Here is a 27,205-nt window from a genome sequence, read left to right as displayed (position 1 = left end):
TTCATTCTTTAAGGCTTTCTTGTTGGAGGACTATGAAGCTGAAGGTTTGAACAAAAGTTATTGTATTTCTTGCTCTTATTGTATTACTTGTATTGTAACACTTGAAATGTATTTGCTTACGATTGTAAGTCGCCCTGGATAAGGGCGTCTGCTAAGAAATAAATAATAATAATAAAAGGTGAAGGTGAAAGACGACTTAGAGACAGGGTGCAGGCTAGCAAAGAGTATTCGTCACTTTGCATTTCACTATAGAGCATTGTGCATGCGATGGAAATCTAGTTTGATTGAAAAGGAACTTGTGAATATGATCTTGTGCAACTGTAACCCTAGACTTGCTGCAAGTGTCAGAGGTAGCGTTCAGACTGTTGATGAGCTTGTGCAAGTGGGATTCCTTGATAGAAAAGGATTGGGCAAATCAAAAGGATTATTTTGTAAAAGCCAGTGCTACTACTAAATCTGATGCTGTAACGCCTACTAAGTCCCAGAGTACCTATGTTAGTAAAAGTAAAGTAATACCTAAAGGTAATGTGGGTTTCATAGTGCCCAGGGAAATACAGGACTGCTCCTTTTCCCCATTAACCCAACTGTTGATTCCCGTAGTAGTTCGTGTTCGTGTTCTTACTGGATACTGGTAGTACATACAATCTCATCAGAGAACAGCTGTGGAATAAAATAGAGGCCACAGGACAATCTCACAAACAACATCTCCAGAATCTTGATGCAATGTTTCACAAACTTCAAAGAGCTAATCTCACACTTAATCTGGAAAAATGTCATCTTTTCCAAGTGACACTTCGCTTCTTGGGTCATGTTGTGTCAGCCGAAGGGAGGCTACCGATCCTGAAAAGGTTAAGGCCATAATGGACTTCCCTATACCAAGCAGTTTAAAAGAAGTACAGCGTTTTTTAGGCATGTCTGGATGGTATCACAAGTTTATTCATAACTTTCCTGAGCTGTCTGCCCCCTTAAACCATCTCAAACAGAAGGGTGTTACCTGGAGTTGGGGGCCAGAATGCCAAGCAGCCTTTGATGGTTTAAAGCAAGCACTGTCATCTGCTCCAGTATTGAACCATCCTGATTACCAGCTGCCCTTCAGAGTTTACACTGATGCCAGCAATATTGGTTTAAGAGCTGTGCTTGCCCAACCAAAACATGACTCAGAGAGTGTGATTGCATGTGCCTCACGTTTACTTAACCCTATGCCGCCTACTAGGAATGACTATAAATTGTGCATGTATCCAACAACTTTCTATGTTAGCGCTTGTAGTTTAATAAATCACAACCATAAATCACAAATTAAAACCCAATATATCAACAGAAAGGTATTGAGTAGACCTTTCCAATGATATCAGGGTATGCTGTAGGGTGTTTTATAGATTTTGTCTTAAGTCTCCAAAAAATATTGAAATATGAAATATTAATAATAATATTAAAAAATGTGCAAATGTTCATATTTTTCCAAATAATGTAGAAAAAAGAGTATATGGGAGATGTGCAATTTTATGAGGAATTCAACTATTTAATCAAAATTGAAATTGCCTGTACAGTTGCAGAGCTATATAAGGTTTTGTAATGCAAAAAAGTGCATAAAAGAGCCGAAATGGCGGATGTAGAACTGAAAGTGAAACTGAAGAAACCTGAAAATATAATATAAGTTGACATCTGATGTGCCCTGCAGCTGCACGCATACGCACACAGACACACAGCGGGGCGAAAAACATTCCGGAAGTAATTTTTTAAAAAGCGTATATAAAGTTATTTTTTAATAATAACATGAAAAAATAAAAAAATCCTTAATCCCAGTTCTTAGCTTTCAGATGAGTTATAGTTCAGCACGTTTGAGCTCGTAGAATGGGAGATATAGACATTTCAAAAGGGTGAGTGTCAATATAATTTTCCATTGAAGTCAGAAAATGGCAAGTCAAAAATGAAACACAAATAAAAAAGCCACACCCACCGCAGCCCTAAAGCAATTACATGGGGATAGCCATCATAGCCATGGCTATTGCCCAAAAAGAAAAAAACAAGATAGTTGATTGGACGGCTGAGATATATCATGTTTCGTCATCGTAACAAAAGTTACGAAATTAGAGCGCGTCGGCAGCAAAGGGTTAATCTTGCAGAAAATAATTATTCCATTTCTGAAAAGGAATGTCTGGCAGTTGTCTGGGTCATTGAAAAGTGGCATCCATACTTAGAGGGGAGACCTTTCGAAGTTGTGACTGACCACTCTGTTTGGGCTTTTAATTCTCCCAAGCCAAATTCCAGACTTATTCATTGGACTCTTCATCTTAAGGAGTTTGAGTTCAGGGTGATTTATAGAAAAGGCAAAATTAAACTCTGCTGTGCTGTCCCGAGCCCCCCCAGGAGTGACAGCTGTGTGTATCTCTAAGAAAAAGCAGGAGGAGGGACTACCTGTAGCTTGGGATTAAATCAGTAAAGAGCAGGCTCAAGACCCAGAAACACAAGAACTCCTACAGAAGGTCTCTTTGAGTGGTAGTCGTCCAGATCAAATTTATTTTTTAGTGGAACAAGGTATCCCGCATAGATACATTCCTGGGGGCAAGGATGGAGCAGAAAAATACCAACTCTTTGTCCTGGAGAAAATGAGGCCCATCTTTTTGAAGTATTACCATGACAGTCCATTGAGTGGGCATCTCGGACGGCTGAAGACACTGCTAAGACTCTTTGAAGTGGCATACTGGTCTCAAGTTCATAATGAGGTGTGTGAATATACACAGAACTGCATTACCTGCCAGAAGCATAATCCCAATTGCTAAAAGCCAGCAGGGTTACTGCAGTCCACTCCACTCATCGAGCCAGGTGAAATGTGGGGACTCAGCATTATGGGGCCTTTTCCCAGAAGCAAACAGCAAAATCAGTATCTGCTTGTTGTGGTCGACTATTTTACCAAGTGGGTAGTTATTTGCCATGAGAGAAGCTAAAGCTCCTAAAATTGATGCAATAATGATAAATGATCTCTTTACCAGATGGGGAATGCCTAAATATTTAGTATCAGACAAGGGTCCGCAATTCATTAGTATGCTTATCAAGCAAATTTGCAGTGAGTGGGGTGTGACACAAAAGTTAACTACCATCTATCACCCCCAAACCAATTTGACCGAAAGAGTCAATAGAACTTTAAAGACAATGATTGTTTCCTTTTTAGGGGAGAATCACAACTCCTGGGATAAATGGCTTCTGGAGTTTATGTTTGCAGTTAATTCTCTGCTAAAAACGAGACCACAGGTTTCTCCCCAGCAGAGCTAGCACTGGGTAAGTCTCTCAAAAGTCCTATAGAGAAAGTTATAGCCAGACCTTCTACTCCTGACTCTAAGGGTTATTCCTTCCTTGAATTTATTTATTTATTTATTAGCCGATGCCCTTATCCAGGGCGACTTACAATTGTTACAAGATATCACATTATACATTATAGTTCTGTCCCAATTTACTGACATTCCGTACTTGGTGTTTGTTACAATTTGAAAGTCACCAAAAATGTCGCTAGACAATTTACCAAGTATTCCAGGTAGTAAATCTCAAGAAGCTGCTAGATGTTGCTATTTAGAACTTTATAAAAAGGAGTGGTGTTCTAGTGACATTTATGATGACTTTGATTAGAACGTAAATTAGAAAGAAGATTTACCAAGTATTGCACATAGTAAACTGGTATATACTTCTTAGTACATACCTACAATTGATCCATGTCTAAATTATTATTTATTTCTTAGCAGACGCCCTTATCCAGGGCGACTTACAATTGTTACAAGATATCACATTATTTTTACATACAATTACCCATTTATACAGTTGGGTTTTTACTGGAGCAATCTAGGTAAAGTACCTTGCTCAAGGGTACAGCAGCAGTGCCCTCAACCTGGGATTGAACCCAAAACCCTCCGGTCAAGAGTCCAAAGCCCTAACTACTACTCCACACTGCTAAATCTGCATAATGTCCTTGTCCCAGTCCCATTCCCCTTCTATGGATGTAAATGGTTTTGGATTACTGGTACATGGTTCAGGCTGTTGACTGCTGCTGGATGGGCTGCCGTTGTTCCTATTAGTTTTGTAACAGTGTCAGGGAGGTTGTAAGTGGAGCATGATTCGCCGAAGAGTTTTACCCCAGTTCTTACAATCAGTATAGCGTTTAGTGTGCTTATACCCAGACGGTTTTGAAGCTTTGACTTGACAACATTCATGAGACTAAACAGACGTTCAACTTCAGCGTTAGAGTGGGGCAGTGAAAGTACTGCTATTGCCAGTGAACACAGGTCTGCAAAGGGGTTGCTGTTTCCTGCATCACAAAACATGTTGACTTCAGCCCAGTAAGACACAGTCTGAGACGTGTTTTCCCATCTGTTAAAGTGGATATTCCTCCACTGGGTCACAATTCTGTCAGTGGTCTCAGAATCAAATCCAAAGAGCTGAGCTAGCTCAGCTATTTCTGCGCTTTTCAGAGCTCAGTACTGACATCATTTGCAGCGTTTTCGCATTCAGTGGGAGCCGGTGAAGTTCTTTGCTGAGCTGGACAGTGAATTCACTACATCTTTTCCCAAGTACCTCTTTGATCTCCGGTGACAGCCGGGATTCTTTGCGGGCTTTTTCAAAACTGAATCATCCAAGTGATTTTCAATAGGAGTGGATCAGAACCCTTCCGCAGGCAGACTTCAGGAGATTAATCAGTATATTGAGAAGCTTAGCAGGGTCAGTATTCATTACTGACTCCATGCTACGCTTCCGCTAGTATAGACTTCAGGTAAATTAAATAAATGCTGTTCTGTTCATCACTGTACATGGGGGGGGGGGGAAGCATCTCTGCCATGTAGCAGCTGTCCTTCTTCCTTGACAGCTGGAAGTCTAGCTTCAGTTCCTCCCATTGGTACAGAATCCTACTCACAGCTGGTTCAATGGAGAGCCAACGTGTAGAGCACGTTTTGGTAAAATACATCAAAGTAAAGGGGGATATTACACAAAGTAAAGATAAGCTTCTAATTAGATATTTTAAATAAAATGTGGGGGGGTTACAAGTGGACTTTAAGGTGCAAACCACATGGGTTGTTATAGCTACGTGATATTTACATATATATTATATATTCTATTGGTAGTGTAGAGAATAAGTATTTGAGACCTTAGCGTCTCCTCTTCGATTGAGATGTTTGTATTCTGATGAACCTGCCGATGCTCTATTGGGCAGTGTGGTCTGAGGGTTATAGGAAAAACAAATGAGAAATTTGTTTTCACGTCCAGCTTTGCTACTGAATTACTGTGTGACTTAATTGTAAGTTGCTTTGCAGTTTGGTGTTATGTGACAGTGTGGCAATGCGCCCCGCCCCTGTGTGCATTTGTGTGTTATGTGTTGTATGTTGCGTGTGTAAATGTTGGTGTATAGTCATTGGTACACGGGATATAAACGGGTCTGTGTTTCACGTATATTTAAAAAGTGTAGAATTATATTTAGGCACGGGATTGCACATCACGCACGTGCATTTAAAATATAATATGTGAGCACGGGGTTGCACAGAATGAATTCACGTGCTGGGATTCAAGTGAATAATTAATTAGTAATTGAATCCCAGCACAACAGTATAAATAGGCACATTTTTAGTCACTCGTGGTTGGGTGTTCGAGAGTGGAGAACGGGAGAGAGAGAAGGAGAAACTAAATAGCAAAATAAGATCGTAAATATAAGTGTTTATACTCACCGTGTTTGTTTGTCTCTCCGTGCACCGTTTGTTAAGTGTTTAGTACGTTTTGTTTGTCTCTTTATTTTGGCGTGAAGTGCCGTGTCCTGTGTTTTTGTTGTTGCAAACCTTTTATTTTCTGTTCCGTTATTAAATGCTGAGCGCAATCACGCGCTCACCTTTACCAAAACCCAATCTCTCTGTTTATTTATTTCCTGCATCTGGTCTGACGCCACCCACTCCGGCCGTCTTTGTGACACATGGTGTCCTGCGTGGGATCGACAGCGCCTCCAGGACTCAGGCCAGAGCAGGAACCGCAGTTTGGATTTAAAAAAGAAAAAAAAAAAAAAAAAAATGGCAGAAGACGCCATCAAAGTACGGGACTGGATGCTGGAAAATGCTGGGCTGGAGGCCCAGTCTATACCAGTAGTCGTCCGGTTCCTGCAGTTTATGGATAGGGAACGATGGGAGGCTTATGCAAGGGAACAGACCGTAAGCACCTGGGAGGAAGGTGTGGGGTTGGTCCTCAGCTACCTGGAGGCAATGATAAACGGAACAGCAGCCCAGGTAGCAGGACCACCAGCAGAGGAGTACCTGCTGTCCCCATCTCCACCAGCAGAGGGTGAATGCCTGCTGGTTTTGGGTCCACAGCCCAAGCGGGAGGAGCCCGAACGTCCTACGCCTGAGTGGGAGGAGCCCGAACGTCCTACGCCTGAGTGGGAGGAGCCCGAACGTCCTACGCCTGAGTGGGAGGAGCCCGAACGTCCTACGCCTGAGTGGGAGGAGCCCGAACGTCCTACGCCTGAGTGGGAGGAGCCCGAACGTCCTACGCCTGAGTGGGGGGAGCCCGAACGTCCACAGCCCAAAAGGGAGGAGTCGGTGCGTCCACAGCCCGAAGAGAGGGAAGTCGGGGCTTCCACAGCCCTAGGACCCAAGCTGCCAGCAGAGGGTGAATACCTGCTGGTTCCACCTCCACCGCAGTGGGAGGACTGCTTGCCCCTCCCACCTCCACCAGCAGAGGGTGAATACCTGCTGGTTCCACCTCCACCAGGAGCAGAGGAGCTGGAGCTGCCTCTGCCTCCACCACCGCCAGGAGCAGAGGAGCTGGAGCTGCCTCTGCCTCCACCACCGGAAGGAGCAGAGGAGCAGGAGCTGCCTCTGCCTCCGCCACCACCACCGCAAGGAGCAGAGGAGCAGGAGCTGCCTTTGCCTCCGCCACCACCACCGGAAGGAGCAGAGGAGCAGGAGCTGCCTCTGCCACTTCCAGGAGCAGAGGAGCAGGAGCTGCCTCTGCCTCCACCACCGCCAGAAGCAGAACAGCAGGAGCTGTCTCTGCTTCCCGTACTTCCACCACAGGGAGTACGGTGGCCGGAGCCCCAGAAAGGGGAGCTGTCGGCCACGAAGAAGGGGGAGGAGGTCTGGAGACCACCAACCCCAGCAGCAGTTTCGCTGCCGGAGATCGTGGGGGAGGTCCGGAGACCTGCTCCCACTGCAGCAGTTTCGCTGCCGGAGATCGTGGGGGTGCAGAAGAGACTGTGGCCGGAGCCCCGGCAAAGGGAGCTACCGGCTACAAAGACAGGGGGAGAGGTCAGGAGACCACTTTCCCCAGCAGCAGTTTCGCTGCAGGAGCAAACCAACAGGCTGTCAGCCGTGCCACTACCGGCAGGGGTGCTGACAGCATGGCCAGCCATGGGCCCACTGAAGCCTCCCTTCCCAGCCCGACACTTTGTCCTGGACTGCTGGATTTTTAAGGGGGGAGGTGGCCGTTGAGGCCATGTGTGCTGCGCACAAGGGGGGGTATATGTGGCAATGCGCCCCGCCCCTGTGTGCATTTGTGTGTTATGTGTTGTATGTTGCGTGTGTAAATGTTGGTGTATAGTCATTGGTACACGGGATATAAACGGGTCTGTGTTTCACGTATATTTAAAAAGTGTAGAATTATATTTAGGCATGGGATTGCACATCACGCACGTGCATTTAAAATATAATATGTGAGCACGGGGTTGCACAGAATGAATTCACGTGCTGGGATTCAAGTGAATAATTAATTAGTAATTGAATCCCAGCACAAACAGTATAAATAGATGCACGTTTAGTCACTCGTGGTTAGGTGTTCGGTGAGTGGAGAACGAGTGTGGAGAAGGAGGTGAAGTAAAGTAATAATAATAATAGTAAAAGTAATAGTTAAATCTGCTCACCGTGTTTGTTCGTCTGTCCTGCACCGTCTGTTTAGTGTTTAGTCGTTTTGTTTGTCTCTTTATTTTGGCGTGTAGTGCCGTGTCCCGTGTTTTTGTCTGTTAAAACCTTTTATTTTCTGTTTATTAAATGCTGAGCACGATCACGCGCCCAGCTTATACCAAACCACATCTCTCTGTTTATTTATTTCCTGCATCTGGTCTGACGCCACCCACTCCGGCCGTCTTTGTGACAGACAGGTTCCACAAAATTTTGTTTTTTGTATATATTAAAAACAACACACAGACTAATATTTGCACCAGCTAATGTTTTCTTCTAAAGTAGAAATTGATTATATTATTATTATTATTATTATTATTATTATTATTATTATTATTATTATTATTATTATTATTATTAAGACATGCAATACCATTTTTTTCTACAGGGACTTTGTGAATGCTTTCATTTCATTGATAACCCTAAGCCACTGATTTCACTGGTTAACCTAGAACCTTAAAAGTTGGAATGTAACGCCACTTTGGATACAGTCTAATGCATTTTAGGCAGAAAGGTGATTTTCTAATCCGGTCATCACTTTGTGTTGCTGGAAATTGCAGTACTGCATACAACGCTGATGTGTTGACCAACATTTGTTGTTCATTTGGGATTGTTTTTTTCAAATAAAATGAACAGATAATTTATAACCCAGGATGCTCTGTACTGGGCAATGAGCACAAATAAATAAACAGTAATGCTCCCAGATTAAGAAAAAAAAGATTTAGTGGAGGAAAGGTTAAAATGGGACATGAGCAGAGTTACTTAATGAAAACAAATGCTAACCACTGCAATCACTGACTCTGTCTGCTGCTTTCAAAAGCAGGCATCACTCAAACCAGCAGCTGCATTGTAAGCAAGCAAGTTCAGGAAGACACTGAATGTGGTCTGAATACAGGTAAATAAGGTATACAAAGTGCAGTTTAAATGCAAATAGGCTATGATTAATTCAATGTTTCTCAAGTACTGTAGCTTTTAATATTTTTGAAACACATTGTGTTTTGAATTTCGGACCGCATGCTTATACTGTAGCCTAGCATTTGTTTATAAATTATGAATATAAACATCTCCTGTTTCTGCAACATGCTCCTCTCAGTGGCTTAAAGACTTACTTCAAATGTATTTCTGATTTGTGAAATTAACCAATATTGGAACCATCAATCTTTGACCTATTTAGGTCAGTCCAAGAAGACACACTACCACTTTCACCAGTTGAACTAATTTCCTCCATTGTGAAAGAACAGACTGGTAGGCTGAGCTCACCTAGCAACCCAACATGTTTGGCATGGCAAGAGGAAAACACCATAAACGGTTTTGTTCAGTATTTAGTAGTGTATGCCTTGAGGAGAGATTCCCATTTTATAAAATGTATTTTGTACAAAGAGAAATCTCTAAAATGATGTTCAAATATAATAACCAAGTAGATAAAATATACTAATCAAGTAGCTAGTTGAGAAACTCAGCTTTGGCTTTTGTCCAGCTTCACTAGCTTGCATGTGATTATTACTTCTTTGCTAACAATGGCTGAAGAGCTGCTGTTTTTATATTGTGGAGTAAGAGGGGCAATGGTGTAGTAACTAATGCTATCTTCAAAATGCTATAATTAGCAGGATGGCTAAAGTGAGTATTTGTGGAATAGATGTGGAACTATAACAAACTGGTTATCATTGTTTTTTTGTAATATTCCCTTGTCACACTGCTGGCTGAGTGGTGACGTCAGAACCAGGAAATGAATAACACAGACAGGACAGATGAAATGAAATGATGAAGGCGCTTGCTTGCGCCGGTTTATTATAAATAAAAAGGTTTGGACAAAACACAGGACACGGCACTTTAGCCAAAATAAACACACAAACAAAACAAACAGACACTAACAAACAGGGACGAATACTAAACAAACACGTACCACGTAGCAATTGTTTTTTTTAATTTATCTCCTCACTCTCTCCCATTCCTTCACCCTGAACACACAACCCAGAGTGAATTAAATGTGCATCTATATATACAATTGTGCTGGGATTCAATTACCAATTAATTATTCACTTGAATCCCAGCACGTGAACTAATCTGTGAAAACCCAGTGTTCACATATTAAAGTACTTTAAATGCACGTGAAGTGAAGTGCAATCCCTGTTCCTAAATACAATTAAAATTTTAAATAACTCGTGCTGCACACACCCATTTATATCCCGTGCAGCCATATCTATACACCAACATTAACACACCACACGCAACATACAACATAGAAATGCACACAGGGGCGGGGCACATTGCCACATCCCCTTTCTTTGATAATTGATTTAAGCTTGTTGATGCACGTCTGTCACAATTTTAATATGATTTTAGGCAATCATTTGCAAGCAAACGTAAACAAACAAACAGATTTGTATCAGAGGCTCGGAGATCTGTGATCGTGATTGACCCCTTAGCAATCATTGCTAGGAGGACAGTGCAGCCACAAAGGAAATACAAAAAAATTATATTTGGATTGTTGTGAGTAGCAAACAACAATCCTTGAGGGGTCAAAGGGCATGTGATCACTGTGTCATCTCAGTCGCTAAAGACTTACATCAAAGTAAAGGGGGATATTACGCAAAACAAAGGCAAGCTTTTGCACCAATAAAAGCATGGGGGGCTTTAGAGTGCAAACCACTTGGGGTGCTGTAGCTTCAGAATCTTTTCAAATTGATACATTCAATTGTGGCAGAGAAGATGGAGGAAAGATGTAGTCCAGTGGTTTGCTGCAGGACTACATCCCCCAGAATGCCATGATGTGTCAGGGGTTTGTGTGAAGGCTAAGACATGTGGGACGGGCCTATATCAAAAAGGTATTGTTATACTTTTGTTTGGGGACTGGTAAACGGCTTAGCCATCCAGTTATAGTTTAGAACTTATTTCAGTTAGCACTTAAGAACATAAGAACTTAAGAAAGTTTACAAACGAGAGGAGGCCATTCGGCCCATCTTGCTCGTTTGGTTGTTAGTAACTTATTGATCCCAGAATCTCATCAAGCAGCTTCTTGAAGGATCCCAGAGTGTCGGCTTCACAACATTACTGGGGAGTTGGTTCCAGACCCTCACAATTCTCTGTGTAAAAAAGTGCCTCCTATTTTCTGTTCTGAATGCCCCTTTATCTAATCTTCATTTGTGACCCCTGGTCATTGTTTCTTTTTCAGGTTGAAAAAGTCCCCTGGGTCCACATTGTCAATACCTTTTAGGATTTTGAATGCTTGAATCAGATCACCGTGTGGTCTTCTTTGTTCAAGACTGAATAGATTCAATTATTTTAGCCTGTCTGCATACGACATGCCTTTTAAACCCGGGATAATTCTGGTTGCTCTTCTTTGCACTCTTTCTAGAGCAGCAATATCCTTTTTGTAATGAGGTGACCAGAACTGAACACAATATTTTAGATGAGGTCTTACTAATGCATTGTAAAGTTTTAACATTATTTCCCTTGATTTAAATTCAACACTTTTCTCAATATATCCGAGCATCTAGTTGGCCTTTTTTTTATAGCTTCCCCACATTGTCTAGATGAAGACATTTCTGAGTCAACATAAACTCCTAGGTCTTTTTCATAGATTCCTTCTTCCTATCTCCCATATGATATTTATAATGCACATTTGTATTGCCTGCGTGCTGTACCTTTTCTCAATTAAATGTAATTTGCCATGTGTCTGCCCAGTTCTGAATGCTGTCTAGATCATTTTGAATGACCTTTGCTGCTGCAACAGTGTTTGCCACTCCTCCTATTTTTTTGTTGTCTGCAAATTTAACAAGTTTGCTTACTACACCAGAATCTAAATCATTAATGTAGATTAGGAATAGCAGAAGACATAATACTGATCCCTGTGGTACACCCACTGTTTACCTCGCTCCATTTTGAGGTTTCTCCTCTAATCAGTACTTTCTGTTTTCTACATGTTAACCACTCCCTAATCCATGTGCATGCATTTCCTTGAATCCCTACTGCGTTCAGTTTGAGAATTAATCTTTTATGCGGGACTTTGTCAAAAGCTTTCTGGAAATCTAAATAAACCATGTCATATGCTTTGCAATTATCCATTGTCGATGTTGCATACTCAAAAAAATCAAGCAGGTTAGTTAGACACGATCTCCCTTTCCTAAAACCATGCTGACTGTCTCTATTTTGGATCTTATTATAGTTTCCATAAGTTGGTGCTTATCTTGGCGAGAGCCGAGTTCAAATCAGCATGAAGTTTTAACATCTACTCTTGTGTAATGGAAATCATCTTGGATTTGGTTTTAGCCCCCTTAGCAGTGTTCATTTATATCTCTATCTTGGCCTTTCTAACTTCTTTTTTGTCTTGTGTTTGCAGTTCCATGTACTCTTTCTGTGTACTTTGTTTTTGGCCCCTTTTAAACGCTCTGTAAAGTGCCTTTTTTTGCAGAATATTTTTTTAAATTGATCTGTTAAACCATTTTGGCCATTTTATTTTAGATTTAGATTTGTCTACTTTTGGGATGCAATTGTTTTGCGCCTCTAGTACTACTGTGGATGTTTTCTCTATTTTACTCCAATCTACTTCTGTTACTCTCTGTTTCATACCTTCATAGTTTTCTTTTCTAAATTTGTAAACCTTAGCTTTAGTCATTAAGTTCAGTTAGCACTCCTTGGAGGAGCTAGGATTTTTTTTGTTTGTTTATTTTTTGTGTTGTGTAAATACATATACAAGACCCGCCCTGTTGAAATATATCTGTGGTCCAGTGTTCGTGTTACACAAGAAGACAGTGTGAACAGTCCTGAAAGTGACCAAGCATACCCCACTTTGTCACAATAAGTATTCTATTGCTATCTCAAATTTGACCATGTTCTTGCTAAACATTGCTTTCTTTGTAATGTTTCCCACTGATCAAAGCATTGGCATCCTAATCCTTTTTAGGACATGGTACAAATGGAGATCCTAACATTTTCCTACACTCCAACACAAATGAGTAATGATGTGTTTGTCTGTGTGAATGGGTGTAATTTAAATTACATGAAAAGTCCAATTGCCTATTAAGCTTGCTTCTGAATCTATTAAGTGATAGTTAAATAGTTTGAATACCACTGTGACAACACCTTTAGTGTGTGCATGTATACTGTGTTTATACATCTAGCTAATCTGAGTTATATCAGAAGACCACACACTTTTCTATTTCGGTGCTTTTAAATCTTCAATTGTCATTCTCAAACATAATATATCTTTCTATAATAAACATTGTTCATGGAGTAAAAAAAAAAAAGATCTTCATAGGAAATTAACTGATGCAGTTATCTGTTAAGATTATTTAAACAGGCTGGTTTCTGAGGACAAACCTTTCAACAGCAGGAATAAATTATGCACTGAAGTTGAATTGTGGCTCTAGCATTACAACTAATGTATCTCTTGCCAATTTTTTATGTTGTCTTGTAATATATTTGATCATTTATAGAGGCTTGTGTCAAAACAAACTAATGTGTCTTCTCTGTGCTCCATTACAGGCAACATTTCACACACCATTTAGTCAGCTTGGACAGAGTCCAGAAGGATGCTTCTCATACATCTTTCCTAAGATAATGGGCATGGCAAAGGTAAGATGAGAGGGTTTCATGTGCTTCAATTTATAATCGATGCAAAGCTTATACATTTTACTTAATATTCAATTTGAGGTATAATCTATATTATAAATATGATCTGAACAGTGATGGATCATAATACTGCCACCATAACATTGTTTTGGCTTATTGAGTATTCTTAGCATGGCAGAAAGAATGAAAAAGTAAAGAATCTATATATCTTTCAAATTGCTATATTGGGTATGTTTCTTAAAACACTGTATTTAGAGGTTAAGTATTTACATTATGTTGAGTTTCCTGTTTTTATATTACATTTTACCTTATATTACTGTGTTAGACCTGAACAGAAAAAAATGAAAGTCCCCTGTAAATACTATTGGTATCTCAAAACACTTCACATATGCCATGTTACTTATATCTGCAGCATGAAACCAGTCTGTAAAACTCAGTGGAACCTTGTTATAAAGGTAATTTTTTACCAGGAATAATTTATTTTGCCTCCTTACTAAATAATTAATGTATCGTTGGTGAATTATCTACCATTTTATATATATATATATATATATATATATATATATATATATATATATATATATATATATATATAAGGGTGTGTGGTTTTTCTTTTTAGTGATTGTCTATCATAGAAAGGTGTCTAAAAAAGTGCTTTTATCATTTTCACTCTATAAATAAATACTTTCTAGTCGTAACTATTGATAATTCATAGAATTAATCCACCAGAATACCAAATGGAGGACTGTGCACCTAAGTGGAAACAAGTAGAGCAAACTGTGAAAAAGGCAAGGGCTTCATCATCTCCTGGGCCTAATGGAGTTCCGTACAGAGTGTACAAGAGTGCCCCTGGTGTTCTACGAATCCTGTGGAAATTGATGAAAGTAGCGTGGGAAAAATAGGTTGTACCAAGAGCATGGTGCCGAGCAGGTAGGGTCTTTATACCCAAAGAAAAAGATTCTACTAGTATCTGTCAGTTTTGCCCTATTTCCCTGTTAAACGTGGAAGGCAAGATATTCTTCAGCATTGTTGCACAAAGATGGTCAGCTTACCTATTGAAGAACTGCTTCATTGACACTTCCGTACAGAAAGCCGGTATTCCAGGTTCCCTAGGATGCTTAAAGCACATCGGTGTGATCTGGCAGCAAATTCAAACAGCTAAATAGGAGAGGAAGGAGCTCCATGTGACATGCCTGGATTTAGTCAATGCATACAGTTCAGTGTACCAAGGACAATAACAAACTTAGTGAAAGCCTACTTCAGATATTTGCAATTTTGTTTTTCATCTTCAGAATTCACCACTACATGGCAATGTCTAGAAATTGAAATAATGGCAGGATGCACCATTTCTCCACTGGCTTTTACCATGGCAATGGAATTAATTATTAGAGCGTCAAAATGGGTAGTGGGAGGAGAACACTTGGCTTCTGGAATGCGACTGCCACAAATTAGAGCAGACGTGGATGACATGACAATCATGATTACAACAGTAGACTGCACTAATCGGTTATTGGGCAAACTAATCAATAACATTAAATGGGCACGAATGCAATTCAAGCCCACTATGTCAAAGAGCAGGTCTATAATTGAAGGTTGTGGGACATATTCCCTAAATATGATAATAATACATGAACGTGTATTGGAAATGTAACTGAATTCATTAATGAAACTGTGTGTCTTGAGAAACAGGGCACACTGCTGTGTCTTGAGAAGAGGGCCTCTTCCTTGCAGAAATACTGAACTGTGTGACCTACTGATTAGGTGACCAGTGCTTGAACTGGATTAGGCTAAAAGGACAGTTGAATTATGTATAGATAATTCACACGTGCAACAACAATCGTTTTGATGCAAGGAAGACATAAATTAGTGGTGTCCCAGTGGAAAAGGACATTAAAACATCAAAGGACTGGGAGTTTAAAAAGGCAAGATACACAAATGATCTCAAGAAAGTAGCTACTCAGCAGAGTGAAAAAGACTATAAATATCCAAACAAAACTAAACATTGTGCGCTCCACATCGAATGCTAAACAAGGTGCTGTCACTCTGCTAAGCGAATCTGCAAGTCTGGGACTGCCTAAAATGGACCCAAGACGGGACTCTGGCTGAAAACAGACCCAAGAAGAGGAAGCAAGCTGCAAGTGAGTAACTATCACAAGCAACAAGACTGAGGCCCGGCTGGAGGACTGCCGTAAAAAGTACAGCGACCATTATCAGATAAACCAGTCTGGGTCTGTTGTACACCTAAAACCACAGTATCCAAAATAAACTGTGCCCTGCTACCGGCGCTGCTAAAGATTCAGCGAAGAGGACAGAGTGGCTTTTGTGTATCCTATACCGAGGACTGAAGACTTTGTTGCAGCTATTTGTTGAATCTCTCGAGAATTCGAAAACTTTGTTGCCAAGTTTGATCCAATGTTGGATTGAAGCTTTGTTACTGAGAGGAGAGCCTTTTGTACTGGACACTTCAACAGATTGAGTTTCCAAACCAGTGGACCAAGGAACCGTTGAGTATAATTCTAGTTGCATTTTCCTTTCATGGAACTAAATTAATTAATTGTAACACATTCACATAGAATTGAACTGTTAATTATTTAGTTTGCACACTTTGCATGTGAAATGACTTTTAGTGAAACTTGATGAAGTAACTATAAGTAATCTACCTCATATTTTGTATGAATAATTTCTTTAAAAGTAAACTTGCCATATCCTTAATCTATATACCATTAATAAGCTTGTAATATATTCTAAGATTGTCTGTATCATTTCAGTTGAGGCTGTGCTTGTATGTGGGCGTGTGTGTGAGCAATTTACTAGCTACGTAACAGCTTGCTTGAGCTGCTGCAGTGGCTGCTTTGGGTGAGGAGACATGCTGTGTCATATTTCAATTGCCTGCTAGCCAGCATGAGTGCAGTGATAGTTTTTGACTTGTGTTTGGTGCTTAGGGACTAAGATTTACTTTCTGACTTTTCTGATTTCTGTTTAATATTTGTGTACTTAATAAAATACTACTATTGATTAAACATTCCTTGTGTCTAGTGTGTGTATGTGTGTTCATAGTAAATCCTCGATCTTTGTAACACTTCAATTAAATATTATTAATAAGAGAACTAATCGACCCAGATAAACATTAAATGATCAATTATTGAATTGTTCCTACAAGGTAAAGTACTGGATCAGAGGTTCTATATTAATGGTGAGGCAATACCAACAGTGTCTGAGTAGCCTGTGAAAAGTCTTGGGAGATGGTATGATGGGGACCTAAAGGACACAGTTCATGTGAGAGAAGTGAGACAACAAGCAGTGTAAGGGTTGAAGAGCATAGACAGCAGCGCTTTACCAGGCAAACTAAAACTCTGGTGTTTTCAGTTTGGTCTACTGCCAAGACTCCTGTGGCCACTCACTGTGTATGAGGTTTCCTTGACAGTAGAGAAGCTGGAAGCGTTCATCAGTTCATACGTCAGGAAATGGTTAGGAGTTCCACACTGCCTCAGCAGAGTGGGACCGTATGGTAAAGGGATACTGCAGCTGCCAGTCTCAGCTCTAACCAAGGAGTTTAAATGCGCCAAGATTCGACTGGAAATGACATTGGTAGAGTCACACAACGAATGTGTGAGGGAGGCAGCACCTGTGTTGAAAACTGGAAGAAAGTGGGCGGCAAAGGAAGCTGTGGAAGATGCAAAGGCTGCCCTTCATATCAGTGATCTCATGGGGCAAGTACAGCATGGAAGAGGAGGCCTTGGTCTCAGTTCAGCTCCTCCTACATGGCCTCAGCGGAGGAAGCTGGTAGTCAACAAGGTGCAAAAGCAGGAGGAGAGGATGCGGTGCATAAAGGCCGTTTCCCAGGCCAAGCAGGGAGAATGGATGAGATGGGAGAGTGTGGAAAAACGCAAGATTGGCTGGCCTATGGTTAATGGAACAGAGGAGGATCAGTTTCCTCATCAGGTCAACATATGATGTTCTCCCATCACCACAGAACCTTAATCTATGGGTAGGAGAGGATCCGTGGTGTCCTTTGTGTTCATCGCCAGCTACATTTAAGACACATTTTGACAGGATGTAAGGTGGGTCTTAGCCAAGGATGGTTTACTTAGCGTCATGCCAAGATGCTGCGATGTTTGGCCTTAGCATTGGAAGACAAGTGCAGCATGACCAACAGGTTGCCACCAATTCCAGCACTATATGACACATGAAGAACAACATTCCTCCATTCAGGGAAGCAACCTCCAAAAAAAAGTATTAAAACCCAAACTCATCTGGAACAACTGGAATCAGCTAGAGACTGGAAAATGCTGGCAGATGTTGGACAACGGCTTGTTTTCCCACCTGAGATTGCCATCACTAACCTTTGACCTGATATTGTCTTGTGGTCTGGATCAGCATGCCTTGTTCACATGGTAGAGTTAACAGTGCCATGGGAGGCGTATGAAAGGAAGAAACTTCAGTACGCTCAACTAGCTGCTGAAGCAGAACAGCGAGTGCAGGTTTACCCAGTGGAGGTGGGTTGTCGAGGATTTGTGGCACACTCCACAACTCAGTTTCTCAGAGACATCGGATTCAGTGGTCAAGAGTTGCGACGCATAGTGAAGAACTTATCTGAAACAGCAGAGAGGAGCAGCAACTGGCTCTGGTTGAGACGAAAAGATTCTAGGTGGGGACCTCAAGCATAGTAGAGTAAGCTGGGCTTAGCTGAATGGGGGACGGAGGGGGGTGATGCTGGACGCCAGAATCACTGTCAAGCTCTCTTAAGGTGTTGTGGGCTAGTCGACGAAACACCAAGGATGAAAGGTGCCCACTTGAAGACCCCAGAGAAGTACCCTACTCAGCTCAGTCCAGACGGTTGTCATGCTGATGCATTAGGGAGGCCGCACTGTGGTTGATCCTTGGAGCCAGCATTGCAGCCCTTGTGTGTGCTGATGCGCCAGGGAGGCAAAATGGGCTGATCCCTGGAGCCAGCATTACACTTTAGCCATCAACACCAGGCAGAAGGATATCTACATCAGATGGAAGGAAACACAGATGGATCACATTAGTTTACAGTAAAAGAAGTTATGTCTTATTTGGTGCTGTGGCGGAGTGTCCCGCCCCTATTTATTATTATTTGTATTTTTGTTTGCGGCGCGGGTAAAAGCGCCGCGTCTTTTATTATTATTTAAAAACCCCGTGAGGATGCATGGCTGATCAGCTACTGATTACTTAAATATTCTTCCTTCTCTCCGCTCCCCGTACTCTCTACTCCAACACCCCCAACATCAAGTGCAGAGAGCTGCAGGTTTATATACTCTGGCCGAGGGATTAACTAGTTGGTAATTATCTTATTATCCCCCGGCCAGAGTCTGCACGCGTTTGGTAAGGATGCATGACTGTCAGCTATTTAAGTAATCAGTAGCTGATCAGCCATGCATCCTCACGGGGTTTTTAAATAATAATAAAAGACGCGGCGCTTTTACCCGCGCCGCAAACAAAAATACAAATAATAATAAATAGGGGCGGGACACTCCGCCACAGGTGCTTATCTTGGCGAGAGCTGAGTCCAATATCAGCAAGAAGTTTTAACACTTACTCTCATGTAATGGAAATCTTACTTTCTCTGAATCAATATTCCACTCATGTAAAACTGCAAATTCAGTAATTTGAGTGTTACAGTTGTTGTTTTCAAAGTTCTTCTTGTTTTTGAAATGTTATGTTTCTATGTTTAGTATTTGACAAGGTTAACATTACAACTGTACTTACAACAGTTTAAGTATTCAATCAGCTACTAGGAACCGGATAAGCTTAGATGGGCCAAATGGCCGCCTCTCATTTAGCCTTATGTTCTTATGTACAGTAAATTACATAGTTTACCTTTTTGTGATTGCAATCTTGTTTTGTTCTTATACTTTCCATTAATATGCAGTAAACATCTGAACAGCTTTACTGGGTAAATTAAGCAGGACTAGAAGTATTAAGCTTCTGCAATGCAAACAATCGAATATATATTTTCTAAATAAATGTTTCGACTTTTGACAAATAATTACATTGAGAACCTAAAATCCTTTAAAATAGCAGTATTTAATATATTTATTTATGTTGCTACACAAAGTCATTTGGTAAAGGATGTGGAACTATGCCAAATTACTTCAGTACCATCTGCCAAACATCAGTTATATTTTAAGACATTAAGACATTTAAGCATTTTCAGTAAACTACAAAACCTTAACCTTCACAGCCTTTTTGACTTCATAGACCACAGAAACTTAACTGCACACACTTCTGCACACCTATTTTGTTACTGTACATATCCAAACAATTCCGATTTTTATTATAAAATTATTTTACCACCACACTTACCTGAGCTAAGTCAGAGTCAGTTAAATAAAATTGGCAACCCTCACGATATGTAGAACATGGGTATGTGTAAATGGCCTGTCCCTCATGGCCAAAAAACTGCAATGCAAATAACATCACTGACATGTATTTTGCGATATATAAAAATAATGTTCAGGAATACTGTAATACAGATGCAGTAGTCTGTTATACATTATATGCTCTTTCACCACTGTCAGCAATCATCAATGTCAATTGCATACAACCACACTTGCAAAGCTTTCATCCAAGTAGTCCATCCAAATGTGATGGAACCAAGCATGAATGGGAATCTGACTTGGAAAGAAATATAGGTCCTTTAAATGCATAGTCCCATCTTTTCTGAATGAAAGAAATGCAGCAATCCTACATCTTCCTCAGATGCAATCCAAAAATCTTCTTAATAATCAAACAAGGCAACTACCTTTACTAGTGCAACCCTGGTATCCAAAAGAAACACAAATACATTAGCTATGGTACAGTTTTAAGGATTTAGTTTAATGAAATGTTCCAATTATTACAAACGCTGCCTACGTATTATTATTTATTATTATTATTATTTATTTCTTAGCAGATGCCCTTATCCATGGCGACTTACAATTGTTACAAGATATCACATTATTTTTATATACAATTACCCATTTATACAGTTGGGTTTTTACTGGAGCAATTTAGGTAAAGTACCTTGCTCAAGGGTACAGCAGCAGTGTCTCCCACTGCGAAATGAACCCACGACCCTCTGGTCAAGAGTCCAGAGCCCTAACCACTACTCCACACTGCTGCCCTACGTAAATAGTGGCCAGCACTTTTTAAAAGAGTTATATAAAATGGCAAAACAATTTGAACACCACTTAATTACACATCTACCAAAAATAACTGCTGATTAACATTTGACTAAGACAACTTTAACAAGTTAAATAGTGACAGTTTCACTGAAACACATTTAAATATATCATGCCATAAAAAGATTCACCCATGTCAGAAGGAAGTAATGAATGTAAACACTGTATAAATGCATTATTGCACATTTATTTATCATATATAATTTATACAGAAGGCATCTAAGACACAAGTCACTGGTGTAACTACTCGACAGTGCGGCTTACTGTCAGGATTTGCTGGCATTGTACATCAGCTCATTAAATTAAATATTAGGAAGATTCTCAGAGGGGTTGAGGAAGAGACTAGCTACTGAAGGGAGAGAATTTGAGATGCCTTTTACTTGCTCATTAGTTGTATGCAGTCACCACCACTTTATGCCAAATAATTAAGCACATAGGGCTTGATTCACATAGCAGTGGTAAAACTGGAGTGAAGACTGGAGGTGTGCTATTATCACTCCTCCAGAATTTCTATGGCATTTGATCAGCTCTCATGAATAGGTACTTTGTGTTAATACTACCCTTTTTACCATGATTATTATCTCCTTCAAATAAATGTACATGCATAGTACCTCTAGTACAGCTTGTTGTAGGCACATCTGGATAATATAACTTGTATTAAAAAAAAACCTTTGCTTTAACTAGAAATGGCTCAAAAATGGAGCACATTATAACATTCATGTTCCAATACAAGTTTGTCACAGGAGTTACTTATACTTTCTTTCGAGTTGCATTTCTGTCACTCTTTCAAGCAACATTAATGTGAAATGTATTATTATACGCTTTGTATAATTCTGTAACTAATCATTTGTATAGTGAGATTAAAAATGTTTATTTATTTATTTCCTTGTGTTGAGGCACAGAGAAAATGTATGTTTGAGATATAACATTCAAGCAATCCTTGATTTAGTGTAAGTGGTTACAATTTCATGCTACATTTAAAAGTATTATATGAATTTTCTTTATTATTATTATTATTATTATTATTATATTGCTTACGGAACAAAACAAAACTGCCTGGACAGGGAACTAAAGAAACTTGTATAATGGTAATTATTTTTAATATAAAGACTAGAGTAATCATGTGGTATAATTTTCAAGACATTTCGCATTATTAGTGCCCTGTCTGGGTAGTTTTCTCTTGGTATGGCTTTCAAGCACTTCCATTAAAACATATGTGCTGCTACAGTGGAATTACATTTCTCTGAAGGGATTATTGATCACTATTAAATTACATTTGGAAATCATGAAGCAAAACACAGTCAAACAAACAATACTTACAGTATATAAACAAACAAACCAAAAACTGACCAAAAACAAAAGAAATTAGCAGTGGCCAAAAAAATCTGATACAGCATTCAGTCCTCAGACAATCATTAATGGTATGTACTGCATCTCTAGATTTATTTAAATAGGTTCTGTAATACAAGCACATTTTTGCTTTTATTTATAATTTTGTGTGAGTGTTTATGTGTGTGTATATATATAAAACCTAAATTCATATTTATACATTGGGTGGGTGGGTATTTGTAATATGGGAATGTAACCGGATTATAATATGTAACCCTATGTTACATGCAACCATTCCTGTTATACAAAGTTTAAACTGTTTTTGTTCGGGTGCTTACGGGCTTATCCACTAGCAGACTTATATGAAATTTAAAATTGTACAAATGAAGCTCTGCATCTTAATGTAGCTGTGGCAGGGTGAGATCTGTGCTGGCTATCTGACGCATGCACTATCCTGCAGGGGAGGTCAGCACCCCGGCAGTGACATGGAGAGGTTGGGTGAGGGTGTGTTGTCTCTCCTTCTCTCTGACCGCTGCAAATTCCGTGAGGAGGGCTTCTCAGCGGAGGAACACCCCAGGGCCATCGCTCACCACTTGCAGGATTAAGCCCGGGGATGGCTGAGCCCAGGGGCGACCACCACTGCCAGGCTGGTGGAGGTGATCGTAGTCGAGCGGTTCCTGGAGTGCTTGGCTCCCGGGCCATACCTGTGAGTACAACGACAGGCACCCGCCACCCTGGATCGGGCGATCCAACTGGCAGAGCAATACTAGGCAGCAGAACCAACGCCTACTAAGCTGCCTGGAAAAATCGTTACTCCAGCATCACCCCCTCTACGGGCCCCAGGGAGAGCGAAGGGACTGGGGTGGAGGGGTAGCCAGGTATTTGGATGGAGTGTGATGGCGGGAGATCCCGGCCCGAGAACCTGGGCATGTTGGGCTTACCCACGGGCTGCTGCGGTGTCAGACGCGCGGCCACCCTACCATCGAGCCCCTTTAATGGCTCCTGAGTTTCCACTGCTTGCTGAAGCTTCATGGTGAGATGCCAGTCCACCGAGGATTGGGACTGCCCTGCTATGGAATGTGACCTCAGCCAACCAGGTAAGACTGTTCCATTCCCTCAGTCACTCCAGCAGACAGGTTTTGTTATTCCTGTGTCAGTGGATCGTATACAAACCCAGGCTCTCTTGGATTCAGGGTGTAGTCAGTCCCTAATACAAGAGAACTTAATCTCAATGGGGCATAAGCAAATATTGGGACAGGTGCATATTAAATGTGTTCATGGGGATTTGCGCACTTATCCCAAGATTAATGTAAATTTAAAAATTACAGTACAAGTACAAGTGGGTTTGTGTTCTCGGTTGCCAGTGCCTGTAGTTTTGGGGCAGGACTGCGAGCAATTCAAAGAGGGAAGTAATTGGAGAGATCTTCCCCTTTCGCAACCCGGCACGGTATTTTCATAAATGTAAGCCCTGAAAAACTAAACTGGTACGAATGAGGGCTGGCAATGGAGAGAGTCTGAGAAGTTTTAGGTGGGGGCGATCAGTGAAGAGTCTGGGGGGGAGGCCGCAGAGCCAGCGCAGGGGTCTGGCTCGGCTGCCTCCGCTCAGGACCAACCCAATCCCGAGCTAGAAGCCATGGGAGCTGATTTTTTGACTCGAGCAAGGGCATGACGACATGCTGGGCAGGCTCTTTGACCAAGCAGTGGGTGGTCGAGCCTAGATGCGCTGCCACGTACCCTCACTTTGAAATTAATCGAGATCTTTTGTACCATGTTGAAAATTACCCCAGAAGGGGGAAGTGCGTCACTAGTTTCTCATTCCTCAGCCCTTTAAGGAGGATTTGTTGCAGCTGGCTCACGCTATTCTCCTGTCTGGTCATTTGGGAAGGGACAAGATCAAAGCAAGGCTCGTGACACGGTTCTCTTGGCTAGGGCTGGATGGTAATGTCCGGCATTTTGTGAATGCTGCGTGGAGTGCCAGAAGGCCAGCTCTAGAGCCGACCTACCGGCCCCACTGGTGCCGTTGCCACTAGTGAAAGCTCCGTTTGAGCGTATTGGAGTAGATATAGTTGGACCGCTTGAGAGAAGTGCAGCGGGATACATGCACCTATTGGTCATTTTGGATTACCAGAGGCCATTCCCCTCCAAACTGCATCTATTAAATGTGTTGCCAATGACCTAATAAAGGTTTTCTCCCGGGTTGGGATCCCCAAGAAAATACTGACCGACCAAGGCACCAACTTTATGTCCCGGCTAGTCCACGGAACATGTAAACTTTTGGGGATTAAGACCATTAGGACCTTTGTTTACCATCCTTAGACCGATGGTCTTGTGGAGCGTTTTAATAAGACCCTCAAAATCATGTTGCGCAAATGTATTAATAGTGACGTGCGCTACTGGGACCAACATCTGCCAACATTTTCCACTCTCTAGCAGCTTCCAGTTGTGGTTTTAATACCTTTTCTTGGACGGAGGAATGTTGTTATTTGTGTGTCATATAGTGCTGGCATTGGTGGTGCTAAGGCCAAACATCGCAGCACCTGGTCATGACGCCAAGTAAACTGTCCTTGGCTAATACCCACTGTACATCCTGTCAAAATGTGTCTTAATGTAGCTGGCAATGAACACAAAGAACACTACGAATCCTCTCCTACCCACAGCTTAAGGTTATGTGGTGACGGGAGAACATCATATGTTGACCTGATGAGGAAAGTGATCCTGCTCTGTTCCATTGTTCATAGATCTCACCTGCCAATCTTGCGTTGTTCCACACTCTCTCATCTCATCCATTCTCCCTGCTTGGCCTGAGAAGCTGCCTTTTACGCACCAATCCTCTCCTCCAGCTTTGACTACCAGCTTCCTCTGTTGAGCTGGGGCTGCTTTGTGCCATGTAGGAGGAGCTGAACTGAGACCAAGGCCTCCTCTTCCATGCTGTACTTGCCCTATGATATCACCGATACGAAGGGCAGCCTTTGCATCTTCCACAGCTTCCTTTGCCGCCCACTTTCTTCCAGTTTTCAACACAGGTACTGCCTCCATCACACATTCGTCGTGTTACTCTACCAATGTAATTTCCAATCGAACCTTGGCACACTCAGTCTCAGCTGAGCCTGAGTGTGCCAAGTAGTGCCAGTATCCCTTTACCATACAGTCCCCCTCTGCTAGGCAGTGTGGAACTCCTAACCATTTCCTGATGTATGAACTGATTAATGCTTCCAGTTTCTCTACTGTCAAGGAAACCTCATACTTCCAGTTTCTCTACTGTCAAGGAAACCTCATACACAGTGAGTGGCCACAGACATATTGGCAGTAGACCAAACTGAAAGCATCAGAGCTTAAGTTTGCCCGGTAAAGCGCTGCTGTCTATGCTCTTCAACCCTTGCACTGCTTGTTGTCCACTTCTCCCACACGAACTGTGTCCTTTAGGCCCCCATCATACCATCTCCAAAGACTTTTCACAGGCTTCCCAGCCACTGTTGGTATTGCCTCACCATTAACGTAGAACCTCTTATCCACTGCTTTACCTTTTAATTATAGAGATGCTCCTTGACTAAGTGGGCTTGAATTGCATTTGTGCCCATTCAATGTTATTAATTTGTTTGCCCAATAACCGATTAGTGCAGGCTACTGTTGTAGTCATGATTGTCAAGTCATCCATGTCTGCTCTAATTGGTGGCAGTCACATTACAGAAGCCAAGCGTTCTCCTCCCACTACCCATTTTGACGCCCTAATAATTACTTCCATTGGCATGGTAAAAGCCAGTGGAGAAATGGTGCATCCTGCCATTCTTCAGTAGGTAAGCTGACAATCTCTGAGCAACAATGCTGAATAAAATCTTGCCTTCCACATTTAACAGGGAAATAGGGTGAAACTGACCGATACTCGTAGAATCTTTTTCTTTAGGTATAATAACCCCATCTGCTCGGCACCATGCTCTTGGTACAACCTCTTTTTACCATGCCACTTTCATCAATTTCCACAGGATTTGTAGAACACCACTCTTGTACTCTGTACGGACCTCCATTAGGCCCAGGAGATGATGACGCCCTTGCCTTTTTCACAGCTTGCTCTAATTCTTTCCACTTAGGTGTGCAGTCCTCCATTTGGTATTCTGGTGGATTAATAGGTGGGATGTCTGAAGGAATCGACATAGGCTCCTGCCTTTTTGAATCTGTGTGCGTTTCCTCGAGATATCTCTCCAGCTCAGACTTAATTACTTTTAATGTGCCATTTTTCTCCCTGGTGAATAACTTTTTTGCAAATTTGAATGGGTCTTTATAAAAGTTCTCGCATGCTCCTTCTTTTTGCAGCGTTTCCATAAGTGCTCAGCTCAATGTTTCAAGCTTATCTTTTATGACCCTATGTAATAGATTGAGTGCCTCCTGAATTTGTTCTGCTCTCCTCCATTGGTTCCTCAGCTGCCTCCTTTCTTAACTAAGCGCTCAATCTCCTTCTGCCGTCTAGACTATACAGGCATAGTTTGTACTTTTTCCTTTCTTTTTTCAACTCCAAACCTCATGCTTCCATATGCGTGGATGATATGCCTTCTTTTCGACTGTTCCACCTAACCTTTCATGGTGAAGGTTATGTTGTGTATTCAGTTGAGAAAGCTAGTAACAGGTGATAAATTAATCTGTAATAAACCACATTGTTACGATTAGACAGTGATCTCAAAGTCTTTGTTAATTTAACATACACTGCTTGAGAAATTGTAAGGCACCTGTTCTGATCGTTATTTATTTGAATTGAATACACACTCCTGTGCAAGCTTTTGAATCATTCCTGAGTGACGCACCACAGTATATTTGACAGTCAGCTGATAGAAAAACTAATTTGGTAGAATGGTACACAGTGACTGCCAACTTAAGAATCTGTCTACTTCAGGAAGTGACATCCATGATTGATAAGGTTTAATATGAGAATTGATCCACCCTCTGCACAGGGTCATTCGTATTGTAGGTATGGATTAGATATTTGATGTCACACTGCCATAGACTTAATGATGAAGTTAAAATACACTGTTGAATATATAGAGTGAATACCACTATTTAGACCTACTAAATGGTTGTGACTGATTTTATTATTATTACTTTATAATTCTTTGTCAAGTTTAAAAATGGTTTAATCTGCCTTTTTTCACACATAGGAAAGGTGAAATCAAGTTATAATACTCTTATTCTTAACAAACAAAAATAACATCAAATGTG

The sequence above is a fragment of the Acipenser ruthenus genome, chromosome 3 (genome assembly GCF_902713425.1).
Source record: "Acipenser ruthenus chromosome 3, fAciRut3.2 maternal haplotype, whole genome shotgun sequence".
Taxonomy (NCBI): Eukaryota; Metazoa; Chordata; class Actinopteri; order Acipenseriformes; family Acipenseridae; genus Acipenser; species Acipenser ruthenus.
Note: the sequence above shows the minus strand (reverse complement) of the source record.